Below are 18,190 nucleotides of genomic sequence, written 5' to 3'. Positions count from 1 at the left end.
TCTATCTTTCTATACATATTTTCATAATTATACAGTTCTCTTACCCAATACCTATAGTTTTTTCTATCTATACATTCCCTATCTTTATATCTTTTACTCTACCTATACATTTTTCTATCTATACATTTATCTTTCTGACTATACATCACTCTATCTATATATTGCTCTATCTTTCTTTCTGTATATTTTTCTAACTATACATTTACCTATATATTTCTATAGCTTACATTTCCCTCTCTCTCTCTCTCTCTCTCTCTCTCTCTAATTATACATTTTTTTCTATCTATGCATTTTTCTCTGACTATACAGTACACATTTTGTTATTTTTCTATATATTTTTTCTAACTATACAGTTCTCTTACCCAGTACCTATACATTTTTCTATCTATACATTTCCCTATCTTTATATCTATTTCTCTACCTATATAATTTTCTATATATACATTTCTCTCTCTGACTATACAGCACTCTATCTATATATTGCTCTATCTTTCTTTCTGTATATTTTTGTAATGACACAATGTTCTATACATTTCTCTAGCTATACACATCCCTATCTTTCTAACTATACATTTTTCTATCTATGCATTTATCACTCTTTTTATACATAACTCTATACATTTTTCTATCTTTGTATATATTTTTCTAACTATACATTTACCTATCTGTACATTTCTTTTACTTTCAAACTATACATTTTTCTATCTATACATTTCCTGTTCTGTCTATTTCTCTATGTGTACATTTTTCTATCTATACATTTCTCTCTCTGTCTATACATTAATCTATCTATATATTTCTCTATCTTTCTTTCTGTATATTTTCTAACTACACATTTCTCTATCTATGCATTTATCTCTCTTTTTATACATTAATCTATACTTTTGTAATATTTCTTTCTATATATTTTTCTAACAATACATTTATCTATACATTTCTCTTGCTATATAACTATTCATTTTTCTATCTAAACATTTCTCTCTCTAACTATACATTACTCAATCTATACATGTCTCTCTCTCTTTCCCTGTACATTACTTTGTCTATACATTTTTCTGTCTTTCTTTCTGTATATTTTTCTAAGCATACATTTATCTCTACATGTCTATATCTTACATTAACCTATCTCTCCAACTATACATTTTTTCTATCTATGAATTTCGCTCTCTGATGATACATTATACATTTTTCTACCCCTCTCTATATTTTTCTAACTATACATTTCTCTTATTCTCTACATATACATGTTTCTATCTATAAATTTCTCCCTATCTTTATATCTATTTTTCAAACTACTCATTTATCTATACATTTTTCTATCTCTCTAACTATACATTTTTCTATCTATACATTTCCCTATCGGTCTATCTATTTCTCTACATAAACATATTTCTATCTATACATTTCTCTCTTTTTATACCTTACTCTAACTATATATTTCTCTCTCTGCCTATACAATTTTCTATCTATACATTTCTCTATCTTTCTGTATATTTTACTAACTATGCATTTATCTATACATTTCTCTATCTTCATACCTATACATATCTCGATCTATACATTTCCCTATCTGTCTATTTCTCTACCTATAAATTTTTCTATCTATGCATTTCACTCTCTGACTATACATTATACCTTTTTCTACCTTTCTATATATTTTTCTAACTATACATTTCACGTATTCTCTACCTATACATTGTTCTATCTACACATTTCTTCTGTCTTTTTTCTATTTTTCTAACTACATATTTATCTATACATTTCCCTATCTCTCTAACTATACCGTTTTCTATCTTTTCATTTCTCTCTCTGACTATACATTACTCTATATATTTTTCTCTTTCTTTCTATATATTTTTCTGACTATACATTTATATATACATTTCTCTATCTCTACATTTACCTTACTCGCTACCTATACATTTTTCTATCTAAACATTTCTCTCTCTGATTATACATTACTCTAGCTATACATTCTCTATCTGCCTATACATTATTCTAACTATAGATTTCTCTATCTTTCCATATATTTTTCTAACTACACATTTATCTATACATTTTCCTATCTATCAATTTCTCTACCTATACATTTTTTTATCTATGCATTTTTCTCTTTTTATACATAACTATCTATACATTTCTATTTCTGCCTATACATTACTCTATCTATACATTTCTCTATCTTTCTGTATATTGCTCTAAGTATACATTTATCTATAAATTTCTCTAGCTATACATTGCTCTATCTTTCTTTCTGTATATTTTTCTAGCTATACATTTATGTATACATTTCTATATCTACATTTCCCTTTCTCTTTTACTATACATTATCTATGCATTTCTATCTCTGACTATACATTATTCTATCTTTCTATACATATTTTCATAATTATACAGTTCTCTTACCCAATATCTATATTTTTTTCTATCTATACATTCCCTATCTTTATATCTTTTACTCTACCTATACATTTTTCTATCTATACATTTATCTTTCTGACTATACATCACTCTATCTATATATTGCTCTATCTTTCTTTCTGTATATTTTTCTAACTATACATTTACCTATATATTTCTATAGCTTACATTTCCCTCTCTCTCTCTCTCTCTCTCTCTCTCTCTCTCTCTAATTATACATTTTTTTCTATCTATGCATTTTTCTCTGACTATACAGTACACATTTTGTTATTTTTCTATATATTTTTTCTAACTATACAGTTCTCTTACCCAGTACCTATACATTTTTCTATCTATACATTTCCCTATCTTTATATCTGTTTCTCTACCTATATAATTTTCTATCTATACATTTCTCTCTCTGACTATACATCACTCTATCTATATATTGCTCTATCTTTCTTTCTGTATATTTTTGTAATGACACAATGTTCTATACATTTCTCTAGCTATACACATCCCTATCTTTCTAACTATACATTTTTCTATCTATATGCATTTATCACTCTTTTTATACATAACTCTATACATTTTTCTATCTTTGTATATATTTTTCTAACTATACATTTACCTATCTGTACATTTCTTTTACTTTCAAACTATACATTTTTCTATCTATACATTTCCTGTTCTGTCTATTTCTCCATGTGTACATTTTTCTATCTATACATTTCTCTCTCTGTCTATACATTAATCTATCTATATATTTCTCTATCTTTCTTTCTGTATATTTTCTAACTACACATTTCTCTATCTATGCATTTCTCTCTCTTTTTATACATTAATCTATACTTTTGTAATATTTCTTTCTATATATTTTTCTAACAATACATTTATCTATACATTTCTCTTACTATATAACTATTCATTTTTCTATCTAAACATTTCTCTCTCTAACTATACATTACTCAATCTATACATGTCTCTCTCTCTCTTTCCCTGTACATTACTTTGTCTATACATTTTTCTGTCTTTCTTTCTGTATATTTTTCTAAGCATACATTTATCTCTACATGTCTATATCTTACATTAACCTATCTCTCCAACTATACATTTTTTCGATCTATGAATTTCGCTCTCTGATGATACATTATACATTTTTCTACCTCTCTCTATATTTTTCTAACTATACATTTCTCTTATTCTCTACATATACATGTTTCTATCTATAAATTTCTCCCTATCTTTATATCTATTTTTCAAACTACTCATTTATCTATACATTTTTCTATCTCTCTAACTATACATTTTTCTATCTATACATTTCCCTATCGGTCTATCTATTTCTCTACATAAACATATTTCTATCTATACATTTCTCTCTTTTTATACCTTACTCTAACTATATATTTCTCTCTCTGCCTATACAATTTTCTATCTATACATTTCTCTATCTTTCTGTATATTTTACTAACTATGCATTTATCTATACATTTCTCTATCTCTATACCTATACATATCTCGATCTATACATTTCCCTATCTGTCTATTTCTCTACCTATAAATTTTTCTATCTATGCATTTCACTCTCTGACTATACATTATACCTTTTTCTACCTTTCTATATATTTTTCTAACTATACATTTCACGTATTCTCTACCTATACATTGTTCTATCTACACATTTCTTCTGTCTTTTTTCTATTTTTCTAACTACATATTTATCTATACATTTCCCTATCTCTCTAACTATACCGTTTTCTATCTTTTCATTTCTCTCTCTGACTATACATTACTCTATATATTTTTCTCTTTCTTTCTATATATTTTTCTGACTATACATTTATATATACATTTCTCTATCTCTACATTTACCTTACTCGCTACCTATACATTTTTCTATCTAAACATTTCTCTCTCTGATTATACATTACTCTAGCTATACATTCTCTATCTGCCTATACATTATTCTAACTATAGATTTCTCTATCTTTCCATATATTTTTCTAACTACACATTTATCTATACATTTTCCTATCTATCAATTTCTCTACCTATACATTTTTTTATCTATGCATTTTTCTCTTTTTATACATAACTATCTATACATTTCTATTTCTGCCTATACATTACTCTATCTATACATTTCTCTATCTTTCTGTATATTGCTCTAAGTATACATTTATCTATAAATTTCTCTAGCTATACATTGCTCTATCTTTCTTTCTGTATATTTTTCTAGCTATACATTTATGTATACATTTCTATATCTACATTTCCCTTTCTCTTTTACTATACATTATCTATGCATTTCTATCTCTGACTATACATTATTCTATCTTTCTATACATATTTTCATAATTATACAGTTCTCTTACCCAATATCTATATTTTTTTCTATCTATACATTCCCTATCTTTATATCTTTTACTCTACCTATACATTTTTCTATCTATACATTTATCTTTCTGACTATACATCACTCTATCTATATATTGCTCTATCTTTCTTTCTGTATATTTTTCTAACTATACATTTACCTATATATTTCTATAGCTTACATTTCCCTCTCTCTCTCTCTCTCTCTCTCTCTCTCTAATTATACATTTTTTTCTATCTATGCATTTTTCTCTGACTATACAGTACACATTTTGTTATTTTTCTATATATTTTTTCTAACTATACAGTTCTCTTACCCAGTACCTATACATTTTTCTATCTATACATTTCCCTATCTTTATATCTGTTTCTCTACCTATATAATTTTCTATCTATACATTTCTCTCTCTGACTATACATCACTCTATCTATATATTGCTCTATCTTTCTTTCTGTATATTTTTGTAATGACACAATGTTCTATACATTTCTCTAGCTATACACATCCCTATCTTTCTAACTATACATTTTTCTATCTATATGCATTTATCACTCTTTTTATACATAACTCTATACATTTTTCTATCTTTGTATATATTTTTCTAACTATACATTTACCTATCTGTACATTTCTTTTACTTTCAAACTATACATTTTTCTATCTATACATTTCCTGTTCTGTCTATTTCTCCATGTGTACATTTTTCTATCTATACATTTCTCTCTCTGTCTATACATTAATCTATCTATATATTTCTCTATCTTTCTTTCTGTATATTTTCTAACTACACATTTCTCTATCTATGCATTTCTCTCTCTTTTTATACATTAATCTATACTTTTGTAATATTTCTTTCTATATATTTTTCTTACTCTTACTCTAACTATATATTTCTCTCTCTGCCTATACAATTTTCTATCTATACATTTCTCTATCTTTCTGTATATTTTACTAACTATGCATTTATCTATACATTTCTCTATCTCTATACCTATACATATCTCGATCTATACATTTCCCTATCTGTCTATTTCTCTACCTATAAATTTTTCTATCTATGCATTTCACTCTCTGACTATACATTATACCTTTTTCTACCTTTCTATATATTTTTCTAACTATACATTTCACGTATTCTCTACCTATACATTGTTCTATCTACACATTTCTTCTGTCTTTTTTCTATTTTTCTAACTACATATTTATCTATACATTTCCCTATCTCTCTAACTATACCGTTTTCTATCTTTTCATTTCTCTCTCTGACTATACATTACTCTATATATTTTTCTCTTTCTTTCTATATATTTTTCTGACTATACATTTATATATACATTTCTCTATCTCTACATTTACCTTACTCGCTACCTATACATTTTTCTATCTAAACATTTCTCTCTCTGATTATACATTACTCTAGCTATACATTCTCTATCTGCCTATACATTATTCTAACTATAGATTTCTCTATCTTTCCATATATTTTTCTAACTACACATTTATCTATACATTTTCCTATCTATCAATTTCTCTACCTATACATTTTTTTATCTATGCATTTTTCTCTTTTTATACATAACTATCTATACATTTCTATTTCTGCCTATACATTACTCTATCTATACATTTCTCTATCTTTCTGTATATTGCTCTAAGTATACATTTATCTATAAATTTCTCTAGCTATACATTGCTCTATCTTTCTTTCTGTATATTTTTCTAGCTATACATTTATGTATACATTTCTATATCTACATTTCCCTTTCTCTTTTACTATACATTATCTATGCATTTCTATCTCTGACTATACATTATTCTATCTTTCTATACATATTTTCATAATTATACAGTTCTCTTACCCAATATCTATATTTTTTTCTATCTATACATTCCCTATCTTTATATCTTTTACTCTACCTATACATTTTTCTATCTATACATTTATCTTTCTGACTATACATCACTCTATCTATATATTGCTCTATCTTTCTTTCTGTATATTTTTCTAACTATACATTTACCTATATATTTCTATAGCTTACATTTCCCTCTCTCTCTCTCTCTCTCTCTCTCTCTCTCTCTCTCTAATTATACATTTTTTTCTATCTATGCATTTTTCTCTGACTATACAGTACACATTTTGTTATTTTTCTATATATTTTTTCTAACTATACAGTTCTCTTACCCAGTACCTATACATTTTTCTATCTATACATTTCCCTATCTTTATATCTGTTTCTCTACCTATATAATTTTCTATCTATACATTTCTCTCTCTGACTATACATCACTCTATCTATATATTGCTCTATCTTTCTTTCTGTATATTTTTGTAATGACACAATGTTCTATACATTTCTCTAGCTATACACATCCCTATCTTTCTAACTATACATTTTTCTATCTATATGCATTTATCACTCTTTTTATACATAACTCTATACATTTTTCTATCTTTGTATATATTTTTCTAACTATACATTTACCTATCTGTACATTTCTTTTACTTTCAAACTATACATTTTTCTATCTATACATTTCCTGTTCTGTCTATTTCTCCATGTGTACATTTTTCTATCTATACATTTCTCTCTCTGTCTATACATTAATCTATCTATATATTTCTCTATCTTTCTTTCTGTATATTTTCTAACTACACATTTCTCTATCTATGCATTTCTCTCTCTTTTTATACATTAATCTATACTTTTGTAATATTTCTTTCTATATATTTTTCTAACAATACATTTATCTATACATTTCTCTTACTATATAACTATTCATTTTTCTATCTAAACATTTCTCTCTCTAACTATACATTACTCAATCTATACATGTCTCTCTCTCTCTTTCCCTGTACATTACTTTGTCTATACATTTTTCTGTCTTTCTTTCTGTATATTTTTCTAAGCATACATTTATCTCTACATGTCTATATCTTACATTAACCTATCTCTCCAACTATACATTTTTTCGATCTATGAATTTCGCTCTCTGATGATACATTATACATTTTTCTACCTCTCTCTATATTTTTCTAACTATACATTTCTCTTATTCTCTACATATACATGTTTCTATCTATAAATTTCTCCCTATCTTTATATCTATTTTTCAAACTACTCATTTATCTATACATTTTTCTATCTCTCTAACTATACATTTTTCTATCTATACATTTCCCTATCGGTCTATCTATTTCTCTACATAAACATATTTCTATCTATACATTTCTCTCTTTTTATACCTTACTCTAACTATATATTTCTCTCTCTGCCTATACAATTTTCTATCTATACATTTCTCTATCTTTCTGTATATTTTACTAACTATGCATTTATCTATACATTTCTCTATCTCTACATTTCTCTTACTCTATACCTATACATATCTCGATCTATACATTTCCCTATCTGTCTATTTCTCTACCTATAAATTTTTCTATCTATGCATTTCACTCTCTGACTATACATTATACCTTTTTCTACCTTTCTATATATTTTTCTAACTATACATTTCACGTATTCTCTACCTATACATTGTTCTATCTACACATTTCTTCTGTCTTTTTTCTATTTTTCTAACTACATATTCATCTATACATTTCCCTATCTCTCTAACTATACCTTTTTCTATCTTTGCATTTCTCTCTCTGACTATACATTACTCTATATATTTTTCTATCTTTCTTTCTATATATTTTTCTGACTATACATTTATATATACATTTCTCTATCTCTACATTTACCTTACTCGCTACCTATACATTTTTCTATCTAAACATTTCTCTCTCTGATTATACATTACTCTAGCTATACATTTCTCTTTCTGCCTATACATTATTCTATCTATACATTTCTCTATCTGCCTATACATTATTCTAACTATAGATTTCTCTATCTTTCCATATATTTTTCTAACTACACATTTATCTATACATTTTCCTATCTATCAATTTTTTACCTATACATTTTTTTTTATCTATGCATTTTTCTCTTTTTATACATAACTTTCTATACATTTCTATCTCTGCCTATACATTACTCTATCTATACATTCTCTATCTTTCTGTATATTGTTCTAAGTATACATTTATCTATAAATTTCTCTAGCTATACATAGCTCTATCTTTCTTTCTGTATATTTTTCTAGCTATACATTTATGTATACATTTCCATATCTACATTTCCCTTTCTCTTTTACTATACATTATCTATGCATTTCTATCTCTGACTATACATTATTCTATCTTTCTATACATATTTTCATAATTATACAGTTCTCTTACCCAATACCTATAGTTTTTTCTATCTATACATTCCCTATCTTTATATCTTTTTCTCTACCTATACATTTTTCTATCTATACATTTATCTTTCTGACTATACATCACTCTATCTATATATTGCTCTATCTTTCTTTCTGTATATTTTTCTAACTATACATTTACCTATATATTTCTATAGCTTACATTTCCCTCTCTCTCTCTCTCTCTCTAATTATACATTTTTTTCTATCTATGCATTTTTCTCTGACTATACAGTACACATTTTGTTATTTTTCTATATATTTTTTCTAACTATACAGTTCTCTTACCCAGTACCTATACATTTTTCTATCTATACATTTCCCTATCTTTATATCTATTTCTCTACCTATATAATTTTCTATCTATACATTTCTCTCTCTGACTATACATCACTCTATATATTGCTCTATCTTTCTTTCTGTATATTTTTGTAATGACACAATGTTCTATACATTTCTCTAGCTATACACATCCCTATCTTTCTAACTATACATTTTTCTATCTATGCATTTATCACTCTTTTTATACATAACTCTATACATTTTTCTATCTTTGTATATATTTTTCTAACTATACATTTACCTATCTGTACATTTCTTTTACTTTCAAACTATACATTTTTCTATCTATACATTTCCTGTTCTGTCTATTTCTCTATGTGTACATTTTTCTATCTATACATTTCTCTCTCTGTCTATACATTAATCTATCTATATATTTCTCTATCTTTCTTTCTGTATATTTTCTAACTCCACATTTACCTATACATTTCTCTATCTATGCATTTTTTCTCTCTTTTTATACATTAATCTATACTTTTGTAATATTTCTTTCTATATATTTTTCTAACAATACATTTATCTATACATTTCTCTTACTATATACCTATTCATTTTTCTATCTAAACATTTCTCTCTCTAACTATACATTACTCAATCTATACATGTCTCTCTCTCTTTCCCTGTACATTACTTTGTCTATACATTTTTCTGTCTTTCTTTCTGTATATTTTTCTAAGCATACATTTATCTCTACATGTCTATATCTTACATTAACCTATCTCTCCAACTATACATTTTTTCTATCTATGAATTTCGCTCTCTGATGATACATTATACATTTTTCTACCTCTCTCTATATTTTTCTAACTATACATTTCTCTTATTCTCTACATATACATGTTTCTATCTATAAATTTCTCCCTATCTTTATATCTATTTTTCAAACTACTCATTTATCTATACATTTTTCTATCTCTCTAACTATACATTTTTCTATCTATACATTTCCCTATCGGTCTATCTATTTCTCTACATAAACATATTTCTATCTATACATTTCTCTCTTTTTATACCTTACTCTAACTATATATTTCTCTCTCTGCCTATACAATTTTCTATCTATACATTTCTCTATCTTTCTGTATATTTTACTAACTATGCATTTATCTCTACATTTCTCTATCTCTACATTTCTCTTACTCTATACCTATACATATCTCGATCTATACATTTCCCTATCTGTCTATTTCTCTACCTATAAATTTTTCTATCTGCATTTCACTCTCTGACTATACATTATACCTTTTTCTACCTTTCTATATATTTTTCTAACTATACATTTCACGTATTCTCAACCTATACATTGTTCTATCTACACATTTCTTCTGTCTTTTTTCTATTTTTCTAACTACATATTTATCTATACATTTCCCTATCTCTCTAACTATACCTTTTTCTATCTTTGCATTTCTCTCTCTGACTATACATTACTCTATATATTTTTCTCTTTCTTTCTATATATTTTTCTGACTATACATTTATATATACATTTCTCTATCTCTACATTTACCTTACTCGCTACCTATACATTTTTCTATCTAAACATTTCTCTCTCTGATTATACATTACTCTAGCTATACATTTCTCTCTCTGCCTATACATTATTCTATCTATACATTTCTCTATCTGCCTATACATTATTCTAACTATAGATTTCTCTATCTTTCCATATATTTTTCTAACTACACATTTATCTATACATTTTCCTATCTATCAATTTCTCTACCTATACATTTTTTTATCTATGCATTTTTCTCTTTTTATACATAACTATCTATACATTTCTATCTCTGCCTATACATTACTCTATCTATACATTTCTCTATCTTTCTGTATATTGCTCTAAGTATACATTTATCTATAAATTTCTCTAGCTATACATTGCTCTATCTTTCTTTCTGTATATTTTTCTAGCTATACATTTATGTATACATTTCTATATCTACATTTCCCTTTCTCTCTTACTATACATTATCTATGCATTTCTATCTCTGACTATACATTATTCTATCTTTCTATACATATTTTCATAATTATACAGTTCTCTTACCCAATACCTATAGTTTTTTCTATCTATACATTCCCTATCTTTATATCTTTTTCTCTACCTATACATTTTTCTATCTATACATTTATCTTTCTGACTATACATCACTCTATCTATATATTGCTCTATTTTTCTTTCTGTATATTTTTCTAACTATACATTTACCTATATATTTCTATATCTTACATTTCCCTCTCTCTCTCTAATTTTACATTTTTTCTATCTATGCATTTTTCTCTGACTATACAGTACACATTTTGTTATTTTTCTATATATTTTTTCTAACTATACAGTTCTCTTACCCAGTACCTATACATTTTTCTATCTATACATTTCCCTATCTTTATATCTATTTCTCTACCTATATAATTTTCTATCTATACATTTCTCTCTCTGACTATACATCACTCTATCTATATATTGCTCTATCTTTCTATCTGTATATTTTTGTAATGACACAATGTTCTATACATTTCTCTAGCTATACACATCCCTATCTTTCTAACTATACATTTTTCTATCTATGCATTTATCACTCTTTTTATACATAACTCTATACATTTTTCTATCTTTGTATATATTTTTCTAACTATACATTTACCTATCTGTACATTTCTTTTACTTTCAAACTATACATTTTTCTATCTATACATTTCCTGTTCTGTCTATTTCTCTATGTGTACATTTTTCTATCTATACATTTCTCTCTCTGTCTATACATTAATCTATCTATATATTTCTCTATCTTTCTTTCTGTATATTTTCTAACTCCACATTTACCTATACATTTCTCTATCTATGCATTTTTTCTCTCTTTTTATACATTAATCTATACTTTTGTAATATTTCTTTCTATATATTTTTCTAACAATACATTTATCTATACATTTCTCTTACTATATACCTATTCATTTTTCTATCTAAACATTTCTCTCTCTAACTATACATTACTCAATCTATACATGTCTCTCTCTCTTTCCCTGTACATTACTTTGTCTATACATTTTTCTGTCTTTCTTTCTGTATATTTTTCTAAGCATACATTTATCTCTACATGTCTATATCTTACATTAACCTATCTCTCCAACTATACATTTTTTCTATCTATGAATTTCGCTCTCTGATGATACATTATACATTTTTCTACCTCTCTCTATATTTTTCTAACTATACATTTCTCTTATTCTCTACATATACATGTTTCTATCTATAAATTTCTCCCTATCTTTATATCTATTTTTCAAACTACTCATTTATCTATACATTTTTCTATCTCTCTAACTATACATTTTTCTATCTATACATTTCCCTATCGGTCTATCTATTTCTCTACATAAACATATTTCTATCTATACATTTCTCTCTTTTTATACCTTACTCTAACTATATATTTCTCTCTCTGCCTATACAATTTTCTATCTATACATTTCTCTATCTTTCTGTATATTTTACTAACTATGCATTTATCTCTACATTTCTCTATCTCTACATTTCTCTTACTCTATACCTATACATATCTCGATCTATACATTTCCCTATCTGTCTATTTCTCTACCTATAAATTTTTCTATCTATGCATTTCACTCTCTGACTATACATTATACCTTTTTCTACCTTTCTATATATTTTTCTAACTATACATTTCACGTATTCTCTACCTATACATTGTTCTATCTACACATTTCTTCTGTCTTTTTTCTATTTTTCTAACTACATATTTATCTATACATTTCCCTATCTCTCTAACTATACCTTTTTCTATCTTTGCATTTCTCTCTCTGACTATACATTACTCTATATATTTTTCTCTTTCTTTCTATATATTTTTCTGACTATACATTTATATATACATTTCTCTATCTCTACATTTACCTTACTCGCTACCTATACATTTTTCTATCTAAACATTTCTCTCTCTGATTACACATTACTCTAGCTATACATTTCTCTCTCTGCCTATACATTATTCTATCTATACATTTCTCTATCTGCCTATACATTATTCTAACTATAGATTTCTCTATCTTTCCATATATTTTTCTAACTACACATTTATCTATACATTTTCCTATCTATCAATTTCTCTACCTATACATTTTTTTATCTATGCATTTTTCTCTTTTTATACATAACTATCTATACATTTCTATCTCTGCCTATACATTACTCTATCTATACATTTCTCTATCTTTCTGTATATTGCTCTAAGTATACATTTATCTATAAATTTCTCTAGCTATACATTGCTCTATCTTTCTTTCTGTATATTTTTCTAGCTATACATTTATGTATACATTTCTATATCTACATTTCCCTTTCTCTCTTACTATACATTATCTATGCATTTCTATCTCTGACTATACATTATTCTATCTTTCTATACATATTTTCATAATTATACAGTTCTCTTACCCAATACCTATAGTTTTTTCTATCTATACATTCCCTATCTTTATATCTTTTTCTCTACCTATACATTTTTCTATCTATACATTTATCTTTCTGACTATACATCACTCTATCTATATATTGCTCTATTTTTCTTTCTGTATATTTTTCTAACTATACATTTACCTATATATTTCTATATCTTACATTTCCCTCTCTCTCTCTAATTTTACATTTTTTCTATCTATGCATTTTTCTCTGACTATACAGTACACATTTTGTTATTTTTCTATATATTTTTTCTAACTATACAGTTCTCTTACCCAGTACCTATACATTTTTCTATCTATACATTTCCCTATCTTTATATCTATTTCTCTACCTATATAATTTTCTATCTATACATTTCTCTCTCTGACTATACATCACTCTATCTATATATTGCTCTATCTTTCTTTCTGTATATTTTTGTAATGACACAATGTTCTATACATTTCTCTAGCTATACACATCCCTATCTTTCTAACTATACATTTTTCTATCTATGCATTTATCACTCTTTTTATACATAACTCTATACATTTTTCTATCTTTGTATATATTTTTCTAACAATACATTTACCTATCTGTACATTTCTTTTACTTTCAAACTATACATTTTTCTATCTATACATTTCCTGTTCTGTCTATTTCTCTATGTGTACATTTTTCTATCTATACATTTCTCTCTCTGTCTATACATTAATCTATCTGTATATATCTCTATCTTTCTTTCTGTATATTTTCTAACTACACATTTACCTATACATTTCTCTATCTATGCATTTTTTCTCTCTTTTTATACATTAATCTATACTTTTGTAATATTTCTTTCTATATATTTTTCTAACAATACATTTATCTATACATTTCTCTTACTATATACCTATTCATTTTTCTATCTAAACATTTCTCTCTCTAACTATACATTACTCAATCTATACATGTCTCTCTCTCTTTCCCTGTACATTACTTTGTCTATACATTTTTCTGTCTTTCTTTCTGTATATTTTTCTAAGCATACATTTATCTCTACATGTCTATATCTTACATTAACCTATCTCTCCAACTATACATTTTTTCTATCTATGAATTTCGCTCTCTGATGATACATTATACATTTTTCTACCTCTCTCTATATTTTTCTAACTATACATTTCTCTTATTCTCTACATATACATGTTTCTATCTATAAATTTCTCCCTATCTTTATATCTATTTTTCAAACTACTCATTTATCTATACATTTTTCTATCTCTCTAACTATACATTTTTCTATCTATACATTTCCCTATCGGTCTATCTATTTCTCTACATAAACATATTTCTATCTATACATTTCTCTCTTTTTATACCTTACTCTAACTATATATTTCTCTCTCTGCCTATACAATTTTCTATCTATACATTTCTCTATCTTTCTGTATATTTTACTAACTATGCATTTATCTCTACATTTCTCTATCTCTACATTTCTCTTACTCTATACCTATACATATCTCGATCTATACATTTCCCTATCTGTCTATTTCTCTACCTATAAATTTTTCTATCTATGCATTTCACTCTCTGACTATACATTATACCTTTTTCTACCTTTCTATATATTTTTCTAACTATACATTTCACGTATTCTCTACCTATACATTGTTCTATCTACACATTTCTTCTGTCTTTTTTCTATTTTTCTAACTACATATTTATCTATACATTTCCCTATCTCTCTAACTATACCTTTTTCTATCTTTGCATTTCTCTCTCTGACTATACATTACTCTATATATTTTTCTCTTTCTTTCTATATATTTTTCTGACTATACATTTATATATACATTTCTCTATCTCTACATTTACCTTACTCGCTACCTATACATTTTTCTATCTAAACATTTCTCTCTCTGATTACACATTACTCTAGCTATACATTTCTCTCTCTGCCTATACATTATTCTATCTATACATTTCTCTATCTGCCTATACATTATTCTAACTATAGATTTCTCTATCTTTCCATATATTTTTCTAACTACACATTTATCTATACATTTTCCTATCTATCAATTTCTCTACCTATACATTTTTTTATCTATGCATTTTTCTCTTTTTATACATAACTATCTATACATTTCTATCTCTGCCTATACATTACTCTATCTATACATTTCTCTATCTTTCTGTATATTGCTCTAAGTATACATTTATCTATAAATTTCTCTAGCTATACATTGCTCTATCTTTCTTTCTGTATATTTTTCTAGCTATACATTTATGTATACATTTCTATATCTACATTTCCCTTTCTCTCTTACTATACATTATCTATGCATTTCTATCTCTGACTATACATTATTCTATCTTTCTATACATATTTTCATAATTATACAGTTCTCTTACCCAATACCTATAGTTTTTTCTATCTATACATTCCCTATCTTTATATCTTTTTCTCTACCTATACATTTTTCTATCTATACATTTATCTTTCTGACTATACATCACTCTATCTATATATTGCTCTATTTTTCTTTCTGTATATTTTTCTAACTATACATTTACCTATATATTTCTATATCTTACATTTCCCTCTCTCTCTCTAATTTTACATTTTTTCTATCTATGCATTTTTCTCTGACTATACAGTACACATTTTGTTATTTTTCTATATATTTTTTCTAACTATACAGTTCTCTTACCCAGTACCTATACATTTTTCTATCTATACATTTCCCTATCTTTATATCTATTTCTCTACCTATATAATTTTCTATCTATACATTTCTCTCTCTGACTATACATCACTCTATCTATATATTGCTCTATCTTTCTTTCTGTATATTTTTGTAATGACACAATGTTCTATACATTTCTCTAGCTATACACATCCCTATCTTTCTAACTATACATTTTTCTATCTATGCATTTATCACTCTTTTTATACATAACTCTATACATTTTTCTATCTTTGTATATATTTTTCTAACAATACATTTACCTATCTGTACATTTCTTTTACTTTCAAACTATACATTTTTCTATCTATACATTTCCTGTTCTGTCTATTTCTCTATGTGTACATTTTTCTATCTATACATTTCTCTCTCTGTCTATACATTAATCTATCTGTATATATCTCTATCTTTCTTTCTGTATATTTTCTAACTACACATTTCTCTATCTATGCATTTCTCTCTCTTTTTATACATTAATCTATACTTTTGTAATATTTCTTTCTATATATTTTTCTAACAATACATTTATCTATACATTTCTCTTACTATATAACTATTCATTTTTCTATCTAAACATTTCTCTCTCTAACTATACATTACTCAATCTATACATGTCTCTCTCTCTTTCCCTGTACATTACTTTGTCTATACATTTTTCTGTCTTTCTTTCTGTATATTTTTCTAAGCATACATTTATCTCTACATGTCTATATCTTACATTAACCTATCTCTCCAACTATACATTTTTTCTATCTATGAATTTCGCTCTCTGATGATACATTATACATTTTTCTACCTCTCTCTATATTTTTCTAACTATACATTTCTCTTATTCTCTACATATACATGTTTCTATCTATAAATTTCTCCCTATCTTTATATCTATTTTTCAAACTACTCATTTATCTATACATTTTTCTATCTCTCTAACTATACATTTTTCTATCTATACATTTCCCTATCGGTCTATCTATTTCTCTACATAAACATATTTCTATCTATACATTTCTCTCTTTTTATACCTTACTCTAACTATATATTTCTCTCTCTGCCTATACAATTTTCTATCTATACATTTCTCTATCTTTCTGTATATTTTACTAACTATGCATTTATCTATACATTTCTCTATCTCTACATTTCTCTTACTCTATACCTATACATATCTCGATCTATACATTTCCCTATCTGTCTATTTCTCTACCTATAAATTTTTCTATCTATGCATTTCACTCTCTGACTATACATTATACCTTTTTCTACATTTCTATATATTTTTCTAACTATACATTTCACGTATTCTCTACCTATACATTGTTCTATCTACACATTTCTTCTGTCTTTTTTCTATTTTTCTAACTACATATTTATCTATACATTTCCCTATCTCTCTAACTATACCTTTTTCTATCTTTGCATTTCTCTCTCTGACTATACATTACTCTATATATTTTTCTCTTTCTTTCTATATATTTTTCTGACTATACATTTATATATACATTTCTCTATCTCTACATTTACCTTACTCGCTACCTATACATTTTTCTATCTAAACAT

Source organism: Pseudophryne corroboree, chromosome 9 (genome assembly GCF_028390025.1).
Source record: "Pseudophryne corroboree isolate aPseCor3 chromosome 9, aPseCor3.hap2, whole genome shotgun sequence".
Lineage (NCBI taxonomy): Eukaryota > Metazoa > Chordata > Amphibia > Anura > Myobatrachidae > Pseudophryne > Pseudophryne corroboree.
This window is presented reverse-complemented; position numbering follows the sequence as displayed.